Below are 20,319 nucleotides of genomic sequence, written 5' to 3'. Positions count from 1 at the left end.
GGGCCCTTCTGGAGCTCCTTCTGAACTGGAGAACGGCATGACAGATGAGAGCAGTGAACGGAGGAGAAGTGAGAAAGGAGGGGAGGGAGGGGTGGGAGGGAGGGAGGGAAGGAGAGGAAGAAAGGAGGATGAATAAAGGGAGAAACAGTTAGTAGTGGTTTCTTCCCCCCCCCCCCCCACCCCCCCATCCCCGCACCCCTCAATCAGAAGGCCCCTAAAACCAGACCAGGACCCTCAGCCAACATGTGGTATATTTGGTGCAAGGAAGAAATGCACAGCTTTCAGAGTCAGAGGAGGTATTTACAGTAGGTGAGACATAGGTAAACTGGAGGTGTATGTGTGTGGGTGTGTGTTTGTGCTTGAATGTGTGTATGTGGGAGTGGGCGTACGTGTGGGCGTGAGTGTGTGAATGTGTGTGTATGTGATATGTGTATGTGTGTGTGTGTTGATGTGATTAGCCAATCCTAGCCAGATGGAATGCTGTGCACATGATTGAAGGTCAGACATAACAGTTACCATGGAGACCTCACCAACTCAGAATAGACAGAGTACATTTCCCCTTAGAGACCGTGAAGCGAGAGAAAGAGAGAGAGAGAGAAAGAGAGAGAGAGAGGTAGAAAAATGGAGAGAGAAAGAGGTATCAGTGAGCAGGTTGTTTAAGGGACAAGGAGAAAGTTTTCAAACTTTTCCTGGTTTCAGTCCTGTTGTGAAACACAGTTTAGAACATTAAGGGGTTTAATGAAAAATTTAGCAATTTTAAAGTTCATCATGAGGCCAGTCCTCCTGGTAAAAATGTTCCAAAGTCTACTGCATTTCCGGAATGGGAAAAAACAACCACACATTGTTGAGGAACAGATCTGTCAGATTTGCTAGATACATCAAAGTGTTTGTGGGTGCATGTGTGTGTGTGCGTATGTGTGTGTGTGTGCATACGTGGAGAAGTATTCACATGGAAACCGATTCAAGGCACGGTGGCAAATCTCAACCTTCTCAAAGCTCCAAGTTTCCATAGAAACACACACAAGTTTTATTGATGTAGTTAGTCAAATAGTCAAAAAAACATCCTTCTGGCACATTCAGCGAGTACAGAAATAGAGATAGCGACATGCTCGTTACTGTCCTTTGTAAAGGCATAATCTTTAAAGCTACAAGACGTTTTCACACATGCCTCTACATCCTAAACCATGTCCTCTACGATTCCAATCACACATCAGTTCTCTTTCAGACAGGATTAGGCCCTCTAGCTGTAGCAAGCTGCTAATCTGGTAAATTCTGATCCCCCCCACCACCCCCACTCACCCATCCCCAAGTCACTCTTGCTGGCCTGGAGGAAGGGGGGCAAATGGGTGGAGAGGAGGAGAGGGGAGGGGGGGGGGAGAAGAAATGAGGAGGAGTGGAATCTGTCAGGGGGGGTGGGGGGGTGGGAGGGAGAAATGAGGAGAGGGGGAGAAGCACAAACAGAGGTGCCTGCATGCCTCCACTAATAACAACCGCTAATCCCCTAATGTGATTACCTCTTCCCCCTCTCTCTCTCTCTCTCTCTCTCTCTCTCTCTCTCTCTCTCTCTCTCTCTCTCTCTCTCTTTCTCTCTCCCACTATCATCCATCTTTCCCCCTCTCCCTCCCTCTCCTCCCCCTCCCTCCTCCCTCAGGTGTTAAAGCCATACCAGGGTTCCTGCTCTCTCCTGCTGCAGTCTCCGGCCTGTAGCCTTGCTTTATGATGCTCTAATATTCTCCCCACCTTCTCTAGGAGAGGGGAAAATGATCCGCAACTGTGTGTGTGTGAGAGTAGGTGTGTGTGTGTGTGTGTGCCTGCATCTGTGTGTTTGCATGCAGTTTCTTAAGAATGGTCGTTCTACAGTGAACAAACAAGACGGATCAGTCTGGTGTGAATCACAGACACTTGGAGGGCAGATCTCAGGTAGAGACACTGCCTGTCTCTCTGCCCTGCCTGTCTGTCTCTCTGCCCTGCCTGTCTGTCTCTCTGCCCTGCCTGTCTGTCTCTCTGCCCTGCCTGTCTGTCTCTTTGCCTTGCCTGTTTTTCTCTACCTTGGATTCAGGGAAAGGAGGGTTGTGGGAAACGTATTTCTGTCACCTGTCTGTCAGTTGGACAGAACAGGCTTTGACACCTCTGTGAACACAGGCTGTCCCTCTTACTCTCTCACACACTTTATATACACACACACACACACACACACACACACACTCTCACCCTGACACACACACACACACGTACAACAAATGAAAAACTCCCCTGAGGCGAGACTCCCTTAGGCAAACATAAGAGTTCATAGTGGAAAAGACAATCTGAGACGCACAATTCCACACACACACACACAGTCAGTCAGAGCTCTCAGTTCCAGTGATGGGTCTCCCTGTGAAGAGATGTATGGGTCTGAGCTAAAAGCCACTTTTGCAGGCTGTTTCATCAGCGTAGTGGCAGCACAGCAGCAAGCTCCAGCAGCGAGGCTTCTCCAGCAGCACAGACTCAGCCGCTGCGCAGTTTCATCATCTCTATGGTGTTTCTCAGCAGCGGAGAGGAAACTGCAGACCCGGGGCCCTGCACCAGGCCCTCGGGGGCACGGAGGTCAGACCCCTTCTGTTCAGGAGGAGCCCAGAGGAGTCTGGGAAAAAAGAAAAACATTACCAAATTCAACACACTGTGCCAGACATGCAGACATGCAGAGAGGCAGGGAGGGAGGGAGGAGAGATGGAGGGAGGGAGGAGGGAAGCAGGGAGGGAGGGATGGAGGGAGGGAGGGAGGGCAAGAGAGATGGAGGGAGGGAGGGAGGGAAGGAAGGAAGGAGAGATGGAGGGAGGGAGGGAGGGAGGGAGGAAAAGAAGGAAGGAAGGAAGGAAGGAGAGATGGAGGGAGGGAGGGAGGGAAGGAAGGAAGGAAGGAGAGAGGGAGGGAGGGAGGGAGGGAAGGAAGGAGAGAGGGAGAGAGGGAGAGATGGAGGGAGGGAGGGAGGGAGGGAGGGAGGGAGGGAGGGAGGGAGGGAAGGAAGGAAGGAGAGATGGAGGGAGGGAGGGAGAGATGGAGGGAGGCACAGCAGGCATGAATGCCGGTCTGATAACGGACTCTGCCTGATGCCAGTCTCTGTCTTAAGAAACATCTCCAAACATCTCCTTAAAACCTTTACAACCCTAATCCTTTGGAACCCCCTGAACACATTGTTCTTCCTGGTACAGAAACTAGACACAGATCAAAAACACCTGTTCAAAACTCTGTCTCTCTTTCTCTCTCACACACACACGCACACACATACACCACTCAATGCATCCCCCCTCTTCTTGAAGGAAACGTTCCCACCTCACTCCATTTCTCCTTCCCTCTCTCTCTCTCTTTCTCTTTCTCTATTTCTCTCTCCCCCTCTCTATCTCTCTCTCCCCATGTATATCCCTCCCTCCCTCCCTCTCAGATTGAGGCGTTGTGTTTTGCACGTGTTACCATTCCTTCCATCGTTATTCCTCTGCTTGTATCTTTACCTTCTCTAATTAGTCTTTCTGTCCTTTCATTCCTCTCTGCGCCTTCCCTCCTCCACCTGAGAGAAGGAGAGGAAGAGGAGGATGGGGAGAGGAGGGGGATGGGTGGGGAGAGGAGAGGAGAGGAGGAGGGATGGGGAAGGAGAAGATGAAAACGTGCCACGCAGAGTGAAACGCGGAATGTTCTGGAATGCTACGTCTGAGGGGAGGATGAAGGCGCTTGTCACGTCTCATCTCCCTCTGAACACACACACACACTCACACACACACTCACACACACACACACTCACACGCTCCCACACACAGACACACTCACATACGGACATGCACGCAGACTCACACAAACACACACACAGACACACGTACGCACACATGGACACACACACCCACACACCCACCCACACACGCACCAGAAGAGACGCACATTCCCTGTGCTTCTAGCTGCCACCGAGTGCGTCTTCTGAAAGAAGAAAGCGAAGAAGAAAATGAAAGAGAAGAAAGAAAAACAAGCCGACAGGAGCCACCGCAGAGCGTGTTTCATATTGACCCATATTTGTCCCCACGCATAATTCAAACTGATGGGGGGAGAAGCCCCACCCAGAGCCTCTGCCGTAGGGACACCCTGGTTACAATATCTAAACACGTCTAGCTTTCATCCACACACAAATAGGGGTGGCAAACACCTCAATTAGGATGACTGGAGGAGAGCTGCTTCTCAGACAGATGACCATGCTATCTGGAGAAAGTTGAGCTAATGTACGTACACAGGGTTGTAAAACCTGTCTTCCTCCCGTTCCACACCCTCCTTCACCTCCTCCACTGGACCCCATACTGGCCTCCTCCTCCTACACCTCCTGTACCTCCTTCACCTTCTCCTCCTTCACCTCCTCCTCTTCCCTGTTCGCAGGTTGGGCTCCTGGGTCAGAGTCAGGTTTGCCTTGGGATGTCAGAGACCTGAACATTAGACCTGTACGATAAACTCTTTAATCCCACTAAATACATCCTCCCTCCTCCCCCCTCCCTCCTCCCTCCTCCCTCCTCCCTCCTCCCTCCTCCCTCCTCCCCCCTCCCTCCTCCATCCTCTATCCCCCTCTCCCTATCTCTGCTCCTGATCCCCCCCACTCCTCTGTCCCGAAAAACAAAACAAAAACAGAACTGTTGACTCCCGTCTTCAGCTCAGCAGTCTATACATCGGTGGCTCTTTAATCTCCCGGTGTCGGAGATGTGTTGAACATGCTGTAATCCAGCCGGATGCAGAGCAGGAAGTGAATGGGGCTCAGGATCACTACATGACACTCGGTGTGATGGCTGCTTTGTTTTTACGGAGCTCATGAATGTGCAGGAGAGGCCTGGGGAGGGGCGGATGCTTCCTCAGAGGAGGAGGTTTGACAATGGAGATACAAGTCTGATGCACACATACACACACATATACACACACATATACACACACGTATACACACGAAAACACACGTAAGCAGGCACTTCATAATCGAATGGGATTAAGTACACCAATGCTACAAGAAAAGGAAAGGAGAGAGGAGAGGAGGAGAGGAGAGGAGGAAAGGAGAGAGGAGGAGCGGAGAGGAGGAAAGGAGAGAGGACAGGAGAGGAGGAAAGGAGAGAGGAGGAGAGGAGAGGAGGAAAGGAGAGAGGACAGGAGAGGAGGAAAGGAGAGAGGAGGAGAGGAGAGGAGGAAAGGAGAGAGGAGGAGCGGAGAGGAGGAAAGGAGAGAGGACAGGAGAGGAGGAAAGGAGAGAGGAGGAGAGGAGAGGAGGAAAGGAGAGAGGACAGGAGAGGAGGAAAGGAGAGAGGAGGAGCGGAGAGGAGAGGACAGAAGGGAGGATATGAGAGGAGGGATGAGAGGAAAAGAGAGAAGAGAAGAAAGGCAGAGTCAAGTGATAAAGAAAAGATCCTCTTCTTCTTCTTATCTCTTAGCCTCGGGGGAGGAAAAGGAGGAGAGAGGAGGGGGAATGGGGTGTGGGTAGAGGGGGAGGAACATGGGGGAGCGGGCCGTCAATCCGATATATTTAATTTATTTTGCGTTAGTGAATCATCAAGAGGATGATCCCACCACGGATCAAAAGAGAGAGCGAAGTAAGGGGAGAAAAGAGAGATTAACACTGCAGAACAAAGGAACAGACTCTCCGAGACTATCTCTCCTCTGTCTCAATCCCTCGCTCCCTCCATCCCTCTCCCTACTCCTCTCCCTCTCTCTCCACCCCTCTCTCTCTCTCTCTCTCTCTCTCTCTCTCTCTCTCTCTGTCTCCACATAGTTTGTTTCTTCTCTTTCATGATAGACGGAGTTCTGAGAGCAGTTGAGCAGCTGTTTAGTTGCTTTGATAAGCCTAACTACAGCATCACACACATATTTTCACATTTAACGTTGAGCAGACACATTTCTCAGAGGTGAAAAGTCAGACCCGCTCAGACCGTCTTCCTCGGACAGGAGTCAGCTGGGGAGAGGGGGGCCACGGGGAGTGGGCTCCAGGCAGCTATATCACAGGCCAGTCATAGCAGTGTTCTCCCTGACTGACTGTGATCGCTGGTGTGGTTGGAGGTGACGGTGGGGTGTTGATGTTGGAGAAGAACGTTTCCTCCAGAACCATATGGAACATCACTGTGGTGTTGACCGAAACCCCTGGATCCTGTGTGAGTGTGTGTGTGTGTGTGTGTGCGTGCATGGAGAGACAGAGAGATGCTGTATGTTTGTGTGCGTGAGAGAGAGTGGGTGAAAGAGAGAGATAGAGTAAGACAGTGAGAGAGAGAGAGATAGACTGTGTTTGTGTGTGTGCACGTGCGTGTGTGTGTGTAGACACGGGAGCCAGAGTGGGCGTACGGTAGCAGCAGGCTCGGTCAGGCTCCGGTGCCGGTCCAAGAGACAGAGGGGCGGCAGAGACGGTCCTGCCCTGTCCAGTAAAACAAACACACCTCTCCTCTTGTCTGCCAACCCAACACACCCCTCCTCTTTACCTCTCCAGCCACCTCCAACCATAACCTCTCAACCCGACTAAGACCAAGACCATGACCCCTAGGGATGGGTATCGAGAACCGGTTCTTGTTTAGAACCGGTTCCCAGTTAACCGATTCCTTGGAATCATCAGCCAAATTCGAAGAACAGTTCTCTGTGCCGTTGCGCATGCGCAAACTTTTATAGTTTATTCAGACTGCAGCAAACATGGCAAAGAGGCAGAAGCGTTCTAAAGTTTGGTTGTATTTCACACGACAAAATGACAACAACGCCACTTGTAAGGCGTGTAAAAAGTATATTTCGTCGAAGGGAGGAAATACAACAAATATGAAGAAGCAATTGAACACACAGCATGGAATGAAGTTACTGGAATGTCATGTGTTCGATGCATGCAGCAGCGCAGCTAACGTTCGCGCTTCATCTCTAACTATCCAAGGTAGAGCTAAACTCCTCAAAAGTGATCACAACCACTTGTCACTGTGTGAAGCAATTTGTCTTTATTGTGTATATTCGATTAAGTTATCTTCTGTCCTGTCGTTTAAAGCATACATTTTAGCTCCGGCATTCGTCTCCCATTATTGATCACTTCACGTTAATTATCGGAGGGCGTGTTATCAGCAAACGTTCGCGTTGTCGTGTTAACCCATTATTAAACTGAGCACATCGATTTTTAATCCATTATTAAACTTAGCATTTTAATTGTTTAACAGAATGGCCGATGTTTGACCTTGGCTGAAAATGGAAGATTCTATAGCTAAGCTAGCGTAGCTAATAGAAGTGTAGAAGAAGAGCAACGGAAACATGTAAATGTGTATGTATACATATTATATATGGTGTGCAGCATTATAGAAAATTATATAAAAGAAAATTAATGTAAATAAACCCGTTTGTGCTCTTTTTCCCCCCCCCTTGCTCAATAAGAATCGATAGGAGAATCAATAAGGAATCGAATCGATAAGCAGGAATTGATAAGGAATTGGAATAGTTAAAATCGTATCAATACTCATCCCTAATGACCCCTGACCTCTGACCCCTGCTCTTCCTTTTTCCTCTCACACGTGTGTGTGTGTGTGTGTGTGTGTGTGTGTGTGTGTCAGGGGGGTTTCTGGGTTGGTTCCACCCAGGGTTTCCCCCCCAGCCAACTGACTCCCCCTCACTCCAATAAAACATGACATGAAGTAGCAGCTGAATCTGGCCAGATCAGCTCACGACTGGTCGACAGTAAATACTGACCTGGGACAGGAGACAGACCAGGAGAGAGACCTGGAGAGAGACCCGGAGAGAGACCAGGAGACAGACCAGGAGAGAGACCAGGAGAGAGACCAGGAGACAGATCAGGAGAGAGACCAAGAGAAAGACCCGGAGAGAGACCCGGAGAGAGACCAGGAGACAGACCAGGAGAGAGACCAGGAGACAGACCAGTAGACAGACCAGGAGAGAGACCAGGAGAGAGACCCGGACCTGGACCAAGGTTCAGACCCAGACACGGCCCAGAACTAGACAAAGAGCTGAGGGCCAGGGTCAGTCAGTGGGCACCATTGTCAGTGTGTGTGTGTGTGTGTGTGATGGATGAGCTGAGGGATCACCATAGAGGCTACACTTTGGAGATCCTTTGTCAATCGTTTCCCTGCCAAGACACTCCACGACCAAACAAGGCCTCAACTCTTCTGCTATTGTACAAAGCTTTGCTTCGCTAACCGCTGAAAATGCTGAGTGTGTGTTTGTGTGTGTGTGTTTGTCAGCACAACATTGAAGGAGACAGTTTGCCTCTTGACAGTTATTTGCTAGTTTTGGTTTCCCTTTCTCTCGCTCACTCTCTCTCTCTTCCTCGTCCCAAATCACCCTGAGGAAGTCTAACTGCATCGGTAGAAAAGCCTCTCTTCTATCTCTCTTTCGCTCTCTGTCTCTCTCACTCACACGCATACACATGCCAATGTAGAATCATTTATCTTCTTCTACCCTCTGTTGGTTTGTGGGCTGCTTGGATTCTATGTGTCAGTTTTCTGGATTCCATACAAAGCATTTACAAGCGTTTTCTGTGTACGTTTGTGTGTGCATGTGTGTGGGGGTTTGTGTGCGTGTGTGTGGGGGCTTTTGTGCGTGTGTGTGGGGGCTTGTGTGCGTGTGTGTGGGGGCTTGTGTGCATGAGTGCACATCTGTGTGTCTGTCTGTGTGCCTGCATGGAGGACAGTGTGTGTGTGCGCGCACACAAGTTCTGTCCAGGTCACAGAGCATTAATCTCATGGCTGATGTCAGATATAGTGTCACATGATGGCGTGTCATTCCTGACAGCTCCCAGTTCTGTGGTCAAGGCCTCAACTCTCTCCTGGCCTCAAGTCTCCCCTGGCCTCTCCCCTCCCCTGGCCTGATATCTCCCCTGGCTTCTCCTCTCTCCTGGCCTCAAGTCTCCCCTGGCCTCTCCCCTCCCCTGGCCTGATATTTCCCCTGGATTCACCTCTCTTCTGGCCTCAGGGCTGTGCTGGCCTCACTTCCTGGTTCTCCTGATTTCTGGCTTGTCAGGTTCGTGTTAAAAGCGATGTGTCGTTGTGAACTCAGACTTGAGGAGGCCTGTTTTAATAGTGTTACTGTTTCACTATTAATTCTCCTGCTGTATCCTGGTGGGTGTGTGTGTGTGTGTACAGGGTCCGGTACCACATATGTTGCAGAGATCAGAGGAATCATATCCGGTCGGAGCCCAGTTCTGTCTAACACCTGTGGCTAGCACTGCATAGCATGTGCATTGTAAAGACACTTGTATGAACACACGCACACACACACACACACATCATGATCACAGATGTACTTGGTTGTCATTAAACGAACTCTGCATGTGAGTTCAAATCCCTTATCCTCCCCCCCCCCCCCTTACAGCACCTGCTCTCAATATGACCCTACATCAATAAAACTTCAGACCCTTCCATGCGTTTACTTACTAACTAGTTTGGTTGAGACACACACACAACACAACTCCACCCAAGCAGTGCTCACCCCCCACCCATGTTCTCATCCAGGTTGGGTTTTCATTAGGACAGGATATCCTGTACATTTATACTCTCTTTGTACAGAACATGTGGCCTTAGCCTGCTACACCAGCCAGAGAGGGAATGAGAGAGAGGCAGAGATGGAGGGAGAGGGGGGAGGGAGAGGAGAGGAGAGGAGAGGAGAGGGAGAGGAAGAGGAAGAGGAAAGGAGTGAGTTAGAGGGAGAGATTTTGACATTGAAAAGCTCTCCAAGCTCTCAAGCATCAGTTAAACCATGTGTGCTCCCAGCCAATTTCACTCAGTTTTCTGGGTGGGTCCTGGTGACTGGGGGGGCAGGAGGATGGGGGGAGGGGGCAGGGGGGGCATGATGTGATGACTGGTGTAGGTGAGTGCTGGGCTGTGGCCCTGTGATTTCAACCCAACCTGACCACCATGTTTCTTTTATGAGTCATGTCAGCCTCACTTAGTTTGAGTGACATTCTCACAAGATAGGACTCCTCAAAAGCAAATCTATTATGAAGACTGCCATGAACACACACACATACACACACACAGGCACACACACACAAACACTCACGAACACGTAAATATTCTAGCACATACAGTCAGAACCAGACCCCTTCCACCCGACACGCACACAAATTTACAAATTTCTTAAAATATCATTTGTTTACACACCAAAAACTCCTGATGTTGGAATTTGAGGGGAAGGCTGCAGAAAGCCTGAGTGTTCCCAACCCTATAAATAAGAGTGGTGGAGCACAGTGTGGTTCACCACAATTACACAGACTCTGCTTCAACTAGGGAGCACTCCCTGTCTGCCTGCCTGCCTGCCTGTCTCTGTCTGCCTGCCTGCTTGCCTGCCTGTCTCTGCCTGCCTGCCTGTCTCTGCCTGTCTGCCTGTCTCTGTCTGCCTGCCTGCCTGCCTGTCTCTGTCTGCCTGCCTGTCTCTGCCTGTCTGCCTGTCTCTGTCTGACTGCTTGCCTGCCTGTCTCTATGTCTGTCTCTGTCTGTCTACATGTCTGCCTGTCTCTCTGACTATCTGTCTGTTTACCTTTCTTTCTGCCTGTTTGTCTGCTTGCCGGTCTGCCAGCCTATTGATTAGTCTGCCTGTCTTCCAGCCTGTCAGTCTTTTGACATAACTGTATCTGTCTGTCAGTCTCACTACTAATCCCCCCTCTCCACCAAACACACACACACACACACAGATGTCATGTGGGTCAAACCACATTATTTTACTTATGAGTTTTTTCAACATGTGTCTGGCCCTGTAAAAACCTCAGACTGGTTACAACTTATTACATAATCTGGCCTCCAAACACACACTGTCTGTTTTCAGGGTCAAGTTTCTTTGAACATGTTTTTAAGCGTCTAGTCTATGAGAGTGTATTTGAAGAGATTTAACATTCAGATTAGATGTAGTGGTTGGGTGTGAGTGTGTATGTTGCGTCATTCCTGTTTGTCCTACAGTATTTTAGATGGGCGTGTAGAGTTGTGTAAGTGTGCAGGTGTGCGTGTCTGTGGGATTTTCTTTGTTTGTGAAAGTGTGTGTGATTGATGCAGACAGTAATCAGCTCTCTGAACGTGTGTGTTTTCAGCTGTCTGGAGTGGGCTCCTAGGGAACGTTCTGAAGTTTATTCAGCACCTGGTGATTGGTCTAACCATCTACCCCCGGCCTGGCGACATCAGCCACCCTCAATCAGCCCTGATTGGAGGAGAGAGATGGATGTTTTTAGAACAGTGATCAGAGTATTTTCATCTCATGTTTGCTAAATCTCCATCTGGCCTCTCTGAAAGCGAGCTAACACCATCACACACACGCACGTTTGTGTGGGCGTGTGCGTGTGTGTCTACTGTGTGTGTGTGTCTGTGTGTGTTTGCGTGGCTCTGTATGAATGCGGTGTGTGTTTGTGTCTGAAAGTGTGTGTGGAGGTGTCAGTGTTGGTGAAGACGGTCATTCTATATCCTTCACATACTGAGCCTCCTCTTACCTCAGTCACAATGTCCAAAATACAGACTGTTCCTAGTCAGATGTGTTCTAGAACATCAGAAACACATTCTGTTACGGGTCTGATGTGTTCTAGAACAACAGAATCATTAATTTTATTCCTGGGCAGATGTTTTCTAGAACAGTGATTCCCAAACTAGTGGTCCGCGAGGGTAATGCAGGTGGGCCGCCAAACCAATTAAAACAAAAATGTTAGAAATTAATACATTTCAAAATATTTCTATATACTGTTGGTGAATTATTATAAAAATTCGAAAGAAAAATGTATTTACATTTTGTCGCATTAACTTGCATACTTATCACTAGGTCTACAACTTCCGATAGTTAGCTGCTAGTTCTCGCTGAGCTGTAACATTAGCACTAACTAGGCTAGCTAGCTAACGATTCTTTGCTACATTATGATGTACTAAATGATCTGGTTATCAGCTTGCTTGCTAGTCGTCAATATAAATACCTTGGTTTTTACACAAGTCGTATTTCACTGCAGCTTATAAAGGCTCAACTACAAGAACATTGCTGCAGTCATAGATAACCAGAGGAGCCTTCTCTCTGCAACCTCCTCCATCTCCTCAACCACAAACTCTCCCCCTCTCCTCCCCCTGTCCTCCCCCCTCCTCCCCACAATCGCCTCTTCCCCTTCTCCACCCCCCACCCCTCCCTCCGAGGTTTGGCAGGCAAGTCTGTGGTCTGATGTCTGGGTCTCACACACACACAGGACAGGGCTTGGCCAGACACTGACTACTGTGTGTGTGCGACTGTCAGTGTGTGTGTGTGTCAGTGTGTGTGTGACTGTCAGTGTGTGTGTGACTGTCAGTGTGTGTGTGTGTGTCTGAACTAACATGAGACCTTGGAGATGTTCTCAGAATGTGACCATGAACAACACAGATAGAAACATTGATATAGATGGAGACAGATGAGGACAGAAACCCAGTTCCAGTTCTAGTCCCAGTCGAAGACAAAGCCTCATACCAGGCCTGGTCCAGCCTCACCCAGCCTTGACCCAGTCCTAGCCTTGACTCGGTCCCAGACTCACCCCAGCCCTACTCTTTACCCAGCCCCAGCCTTGACCCAGCCCTAGCCTTGACTCGGTCCCAGCCTCACCCCAGCCTTGACCCAGTCCTAGTCTTGACTCGGTCTCAGCCTTACCCCAGCCTCACCCCAGCCCTACTCTTGACCCAGCTCCACCCCTCTGGGCCAGGCAGCATTACAGTCTCAGACACATGAAACTCTCCTTTTACAAGCCAAGCTGCATTCACATAAAAATAACCTTGTCTATGACATGGTCTAGACAGACGGAAATCAGCGCTTTTTAAAGAAAACGAAACAATAGTTAGATACCCCCACCTTCTCCCCCAGTCAGCCCCCCCCCCCTCTCCCCAGAGGTACTGGTGGAGCTGAATGCATTAGAGCCTAGGTTGTATACAGTACATCTTCATTTGGAGTCTTGGGAAGCAGAAATGTAATAGAATTGATGCAGCTAGCTGAGAGGCAATATTTAGGTCTAATGTGTTCCTGAGCAGGGCTGGTGAAGCTCTGTCATTGTCTGTAGTGTGAGGGCCCAGGGAGAGAAGCACATACATCTCACCTGTCATGGCTGCTCACTGTCAGCAGGGTGCCACCCTGAGAGAGGTGATTAAGATCTCTGTATAGGAAAAAGCCAGGAATGTAATGCGAATCTGATGAAACACATCGGATCTGACAAGATGGAATCTTTGTCTCTCTGTCACTCTTCCATTCCTCCTTGCTTTCCTTCTATCGTTTCTCTATTTTTCACCCTCTCTCTCCCCCACTCTCCCTGTCTCTCTCTCTCTCTCTCTCTCTCTCTCTCTCTCTCTCTCCCTCTATCTCTCTCTCTCCCCCTCCCTCTCTCTCTTTCTCCCTCTCCCTCTATCTCTCTCTCTCACCCTCTCTCTCTCTATCTGTTTCCTCTAGGTGTCAGCAGAGGTGTTCCCGTAAGGAATGTCCACCTAGTAGTGTGTGTGTGCGTGGTGTGTGTGCGTGCGTGCGCTTGTTTGTGTGTAAGTGTGGATGTATTTGCATGGATGTGAATGTGTGTGAATGTCTGTCATTGATTCAACAGGATGTATGTGTTTTTCTTGGGTAGTTTAGTATATAATTTTGGTTCAAATTGCATAACCAAGTTTTTATGTACTTTACAATGTGTTTGTTTATGAGAGAGGGGGAGGGCGAGAAATAGACTTTTTATATATGTTGCTTTGTGCAAGGCAGAAAAGGGAGGAAGAATATGTGTGCGTGAGAATGTGTGTGTCTGTGTGTGTCTGTGTCACAGCTCCTTCACTGAGTATGTGGACCAGTGTGTGATGCACCTGGGAGCAGATATCACCACGGCAACTGGAGCGTGGCTGTCAGAGCGCTAGGGAAAGCTGAGCACTCACACACACCCCCCCCCCCCACACACACACACACACCCACACACATACACCCACACAAACCTACAGTACACAGAGACCCATACACCCATACAAACCTGCAGTACACACACCTGCACACACACACACAAGCTTTTGACATATCCCTCTCTGCAGGCTCCCTCACCTCTGCACATGGCTTGACATCCCCCAGGTGCGTTCCTTCCTTTCTTCCCTCTTCCCTTCATTTCCTCTCTCCGTCCAGCCTTCCTCCCTTCCCTCCTTCTCTCTGACTTTCCTCTCCTCCCTTCCCTAGTTCTCTCCATCTTTTCTTTCCTGTGTTAGGTAACTGTCATTAGCACCTCAGTACCTGTGTTGAGCTGGTGTTGGCTCATGTTTGTCACTCAATCCCTCCCTCCCTCCCTCGCTCCCTCCTCTCCTCCCACTATCCCTACATCCCTCCACCTTTCTCTCCACCACTGTTCCTGTGTTTCTGCAGGTGTCCCCCCCCCCCCCTCCAGAGGGGCTAATGAGAGTGAAAGTGAGAACAATGGGGAGAGGAAAGGAGGGAGAAAGGACGAGAAGGGGGGGGGGGAGGAAGAGGAGCGGGGAGAGAGGAGAGGAGGGAGGAGAGGAGCGCAGGGCCTGCCAGCTCATCTGGGCTCCGTTGATCTTGTTAATTGCGTCCGTGGACGCGTTGCGTTCCTTTTGAAGTGTGTCTGAAGCGCTCGCTTTAGAGACCAGCAATTACCACACATCATGTAATTGCTGCAAGACAGGCAGCCATATGAGACAACTCATGTTATAGTGTGTGTGTGTGTGTGTGTGTGTGTGTGTGTGTGAGAGAGCGAAAGAGAGCAAAATGTGTTTGTATGATACAAAGACTTTCTCGTTTTGTCTCTAAGTTTGTGTTACTGTGTGTATGTGTGTGTGTTTCTTTTTTGTACATGTGTGTTTCAGATGTGAAAACACATGTTCTGTACTTTTGTGTCTCATGCTCTCCACCTGAGCAGGTCACAAATGAACACAACGTTAAAAGTTCCGTCAAACAAACCGGGGAACTTTTCCTATGCTGTTCAGAATCACTCAGATAACAAGAAGTCCTACTGTTTGGAATTCAATTAAATCTCTTTGTAAAACGACTGGTTAGTAAAGATTTAGGAGTTGTGGAGTTTGGAGGATGTGTGTGGGTTGTTCTTGGAGGGGGTCTCTGTTACAGTAATCTGACATTGTTCAGCTGCACTACCACTCAGACTGATGAAGGAACACAAGATTTAGATCTAGGTTACCAGATCCCTTTTTCTCAGCATTTTCAGCAAATCCAGTTCAGTTTGTATCAATTTGTTTTGTTGCTTTTAGGAAGATTTAAGTTTTATGACAGAGAGAGAGGGAGAGGGAAAGAAAGAAAAAGAGAAAATGAAAAAAAGAGGAGAGAGAGAGAGGAAGAGACACAGAGAGGAAGAGACAAAGAGAGGAAGAGAGAGTGACAGAGAATGAGAGAGAGAGGAAGAGAGAGAGAGAGTGGAAGAGGAAGAGAGAGAGAAAGAGAGAGAGAGATGGGGAATTTCCCCTCTTTAACCAAACACCTCCCTGCTGAGGCCGACACTTTAACCTACACATCAGATACTGTTACACACCCACACACACACCCACACACACACATAATCCACCACCCTCTGAGCAGTATTGGGACAGTCAAAGAAGAATCCCCCTGGAGTCTCTGCCTTGTGTTGCAGCCCATAATGAGTCAGCCCACTGTGCCACAGAGCAGGCTGGGCCCAGAACACTCGCTCTTCCCTCGGTGGAGGAAGAGAGATACGCTTACAGTAACATGGAGGAGTCAGGTCGCTGAGCGGTTAGGGAAGCGGGCTAGTAATCAGAAGGTTGCCAGTTTGATTCCCGGCTGTGCCAAATGACGTTGTGTCCTTGGGCAAGGCACTTCACCCTACTTGCCTCGGGGAGAATGTCCCTGTACTTACTGTAAGTCGCTCTGGATAAGAGCGTCTGCTAAATGACTAAATGTAAATGTAAACATGGGCCGCTGCTGTGCTGTGGGTGAGCTGCAGTAATACAGGCTTCCTCTCACCTTCTCCTGCTGCGCTGGGTCAAATGTGCTGGTACTGCTGGAGGTTCGACAGACACAAGTGAGTCAGACTACCTCTGCCCTGGGAGAGAGGGGGAGAGGAGAACAGGGGGGGTCAAAACAGGGACACGATTAACCTGTGATTGTCCAGTTATCTTTTCCGGAAGTGAGGTTAGGAGCGAGGGCATGAGAGTGATAGAAACAGCAGGATTGAGATAATTACTCTATCAACACAACAACCTCTCCTGAGACACACACACACCCACAGTACCAGAGTCACACATAGTTTGTGTTTGAACGTGTGTGCAACCTTGAACACATAATGGAATACAAAGGAGATAATGTACCTAAGTACTGGCTAGCACACACACCCTTGCACACACACACACTTGCACACACACACACCTACCTAGACAGAGAGAAAAAAAGGCTTTCAGAGAGCCAGCATGCCAGGGCAGTCGGCCAATGCAGGGAAGCAGAGAAAAATAGAAAGAAGGAGAAAGGGCAGGAAACTCCATACATAGCCGTCAGGAAGAGCTGTGTCAGGCCAGGAAGCTCCTTGTATGGTCATGGAGGTTTCCTGGCTGGCTGGGAGAGTGACATTTCCCCTTCTGGTTGGCTCTCAGAGGAGGGTCACGTGACCACGTGGCTGCTGGGAGGCAGCAGGGGTGGAAGGCTGGCCCTGGAGTCTCTCTCTCTCTTTTAGTCTCTTTCTCTCTTTTAGTCTCTCGTTCTCTCTCTTCTTAAGTCTCTCTCTCTGTTTCTCGGCTGCCCCTCCCTGAAGACTCTCTGTTTCTCTCTCCATCGTTTTAGGTCTCTTTCTTCATCTCTCTTGTCTCTGGTCAGGTCATCCCTGGAGTCTCTTCTCTTTCTCTCTCTGTCTCTCTGTCTCTGTTTCTCTCTCTGTCTCACTCTCCCTCTCTCACCCCCTCTCTCTGTCTCTTTCCCTCTGTTTATCTCTCAGTCTCTCTCACTATTGCACACTCTCACTCTCGCTCTCTCTCGCTCACTTCTCTCTCTTTCTCAGTTCAGTTCAGAATGCTTTATTGGCATGACAGTTCAGGTTGAGCAGTATTGCCAAAGCAGTCCATATTGAATGGACATTTTAACATATATATCATAACATTTGATATTTGAACATTTGAAGGAGTCTAACAATAGCAAAATAACAGTAACATAGTAAGTTGAGGACTGTAGAAAAGTAACAGATAAATGCATGTTACAGTAAGATATAGAAAGGTTTTAACAGTCATACAAGGTTGATTCATTGTCCTTCAGGTTGTGACATTTAGATACATATCTAGCGGCAAGGCTTGCAGTAGGCCCTTCGCCCAGAGATATCCTTAATTTCTCATTTATGTCAATGTCTGTGTAGTTTTCAATTAACTGGTTACATTTTTCCAGATATTGATCTCTTATACTTTCATACTTGTAACACTTAAGTACTCTCTAGTATTAAGTACTCTAATTCTACTAATTCTATTAAGTACTGTAGTTCTCTCTCTCTCTCTCTCTCTCTCTCTCTCTCTCTCTCTCTCTCTCTCTCTCTCTCTCTCTCTCTCTCTCTCTCTCTCTCTCTGTCTCTGTCTCTGTCTCTGTCTCTGTCTCTGTCTCTGTCTCTGTCTCTGTCTCTAAGGCTGAGCCAGGAAGCTCAGTTCTCTGCTCTAGCACTTTCCTCCCTCCCTACTTTCCTCCCTCCATTAATCTATCCATCCTTACCCCACTGTCTCTCCCAATTCTCTCTCTCACTCATTTTCTCCTTTTCCTTGCCCCCCCCCTCCCTATTGCCTCTCTCTCTAGATGTGAAAGAAAGGCACTACACACACACACACACACACACACACACACACACATAGTCGAGCATGTCCCCAAAGGAATGTTCTGCTAGCTATGCCAGTTATGCCTGCTATGAAACCAACTTGACAAGGCACATTGTAGTCATACTGTAATGCACAGACACATTTCCTAGTGTGTGTGTGTGTGTGTGTGTATGCAGGCCAGAGTACAGGAGAGAAGTGGAGAGGGGGAAGGAGGGATAATAAGATATGACAGGAAAGGTGAGGGGGAAAAAGAGGTTCTGTCAGAAGGTAGAATGGGGGAGAGAGAAAGAATAGAGAGGAGGACAGAAGGAGAGACGGAGGGAGAGAGAGAATAGAGAGTGGATTGGAGGGTAATAACATTCTCTTCATCACCATCCAGACTCCAGCTTTCAGACCAGGTAGAATAACATCAACACAGCCAGAGACATTACCCACAATGGAGATTTATTAGAATGCCATACGACACATACACACACACACAAATACATACACACCCACTTAAACAAGCGCAGACAAACTCTTTTTTCGACACCATCAAGTGTGTGTGGGTGTCCATCTGTGTGTGTGTGTGTGTGTGTGTGAGAGAGGGAATTGCTCTTAACTGGAGGGATATTTCCAATCTGTGAAAATCTGACGGTCAGAAGCTCTCTTGGTAATCCAACACCATTACTGGTGATTCCACGTACATTAGAGAGAGTGAGGAGGAGAAGGGGGGAGAGAGCGGGTGAAGAGAGAGAGAGGGAGAGAGGGAGAAAGGGAGAGAGAGAGAGAGGGAGAGAGGGAGAGAGGGAGAGAGGGGGAGGGGAAAGAGGGGGTGACAGAGCGATTGAGAGAGAGAGAGACAGACAGAGAGAGAGGAGAGGCTGAGTGGAGCAGGAGGATGGGTGTGTTGGAGGGTCACATTATAGTAAGCGTCCATTTCAGGTATTTATAGTTGAGCGTTTGAAGCTCTGAAAGCATGCGAGACCCATCATCTGAACCTAGCCGAGTTATAATGAGGATGGATAGCCAGCGAGTGCGAGTGTGTGTGAGTTTGTGTGTGTATGAGAATGTGTGTGTGTGTATGACAATTAAGTGCACAGGGTCTTCTCTTCATCAGTGTTTGACCTTAATTTACAGCTTCTAATTGAGACAGCTAACTGTGAACGAGGCCACAACCCCATTAAGACAACACTGGAATGTGTAAACTAACGACCTGTCACCTGTCTGTTGCCAGGCAGAGAGCACACACACACACCTGCCAGAGCTGCCAGGGGCTGTAGCTATACGTCTATCTGCTCCAGGCCTAAATGAGAAGCTAACGTTGTGGTTGTGACAGAGATATGTCTGCTGCTTGGCTAACAAGACAATGTGCTGTCATGCCCATCTAGCTGTTATCACCAAAAGGAGAGAGGGGGAGGGAGATCGTGAGAAAGGGAGAGATGGAGACCAAGACAGGGAGAGAGAGAAAGATAGAGAGAGGGAGAGAAAAAGAGAGAGAATATTGAAGTCCTTTACAGACGAGACAATGTGTTGTCCTTGATGGTGATGTAAAATCTTGTCCAACTTGTCCAACACTGAGAATCCAGAAGTTAGTGATGCATGTGTGGTTGTGTCTGTTTCACTCCCACACGAGAGTGTGAGTCTGTGTGTGTGTCTGTGTGTGTGTCTGTGTGTGTGTCTGTGAATGTTATATGTCAATGTGTGAATATTTATGTGGTTGTATTTTTGTGTGCGTACCTGTCAATGTCTGCGTTTGTCTCTGCGTTTGTGTGTGTGTGAGAGTATTTATCTGCGTTTATGTGTCACTGTGCGTGCGTGTGTGCACGCTGAGGGGGGGGGGGGGGGGGGTCAAGGGTCAACAGAAGCTCCCAGCATGTACCCCAGCCCCCCCTCCATACCTCCTGTTCCCTTGGCGCAACATACTGATGACATCACTGGGTGTGAAAGTGGTGATCAGTTCCACCTCATCAGTGTGGGACTATAAATAGCGGTGGAAGCGTACCCTGGGACTGGGGAGGACAGCTGTAGTGAGGAGGCGGGAAGGAAGACCTGGACAGATGATCACACGTTTGCCATATCCCTCCTCGTCGCTCCCTGCTGTCACCCCCGAGACTGAGAACACCTCCTAGATCTGTCACACACAAACACACACTCACACCTCAGAGATCTGACACACTCACACACTACAGAGATCTGTCATACACACACAGAGACACACACACACACACCCCTGTCTCTTTCTAAACATGCAGCTCCACCTGGTCCTGAGCAGTTGTTTCTGGCTGTTGTCCTTGCAGAGGGATGATGACATCATGAAGGGCTTAGGCCAGGCGGGAGGAGAGGGCTGTGTGTGTTACATAATCTGCTCCGGGATTTACCAGACCGTCATACAGTACCTGGGACACACACACACCCAGACACAGACTGACCGACAAAAGTCAGACAGGCAGACAAGCAGACAGACCGACTGGCTGGCAGGCAGGCAGACAGGCATACAGGCAGACAGGTACGCAGGCTGTAACCAGCCCCAGCCCATTTTGTGACCGTTGGCTGCGTGACTAACCATTTCTCAATGTGACTGATAAGCGTTATTTATCAGAAATGAATTACACACGCATGTAAA

The sequence above is a fragment of the Osmerus eperlanus genome, chromosome 13 (genome assembly GCF_963692335.1).
Source record: "Osmerus eperlanus chromosome 13, fOsmEpe2.1, whole genome shotgun sequence".
NCBI lineage: Eukaryota > Metazoa > Chordata > Actinopteri > Osmeriformes > Osmeridae > Osmerus > Osmerus eperlanus.
This window is presented reverse-complemented; position numbering follows the sequence as displayed.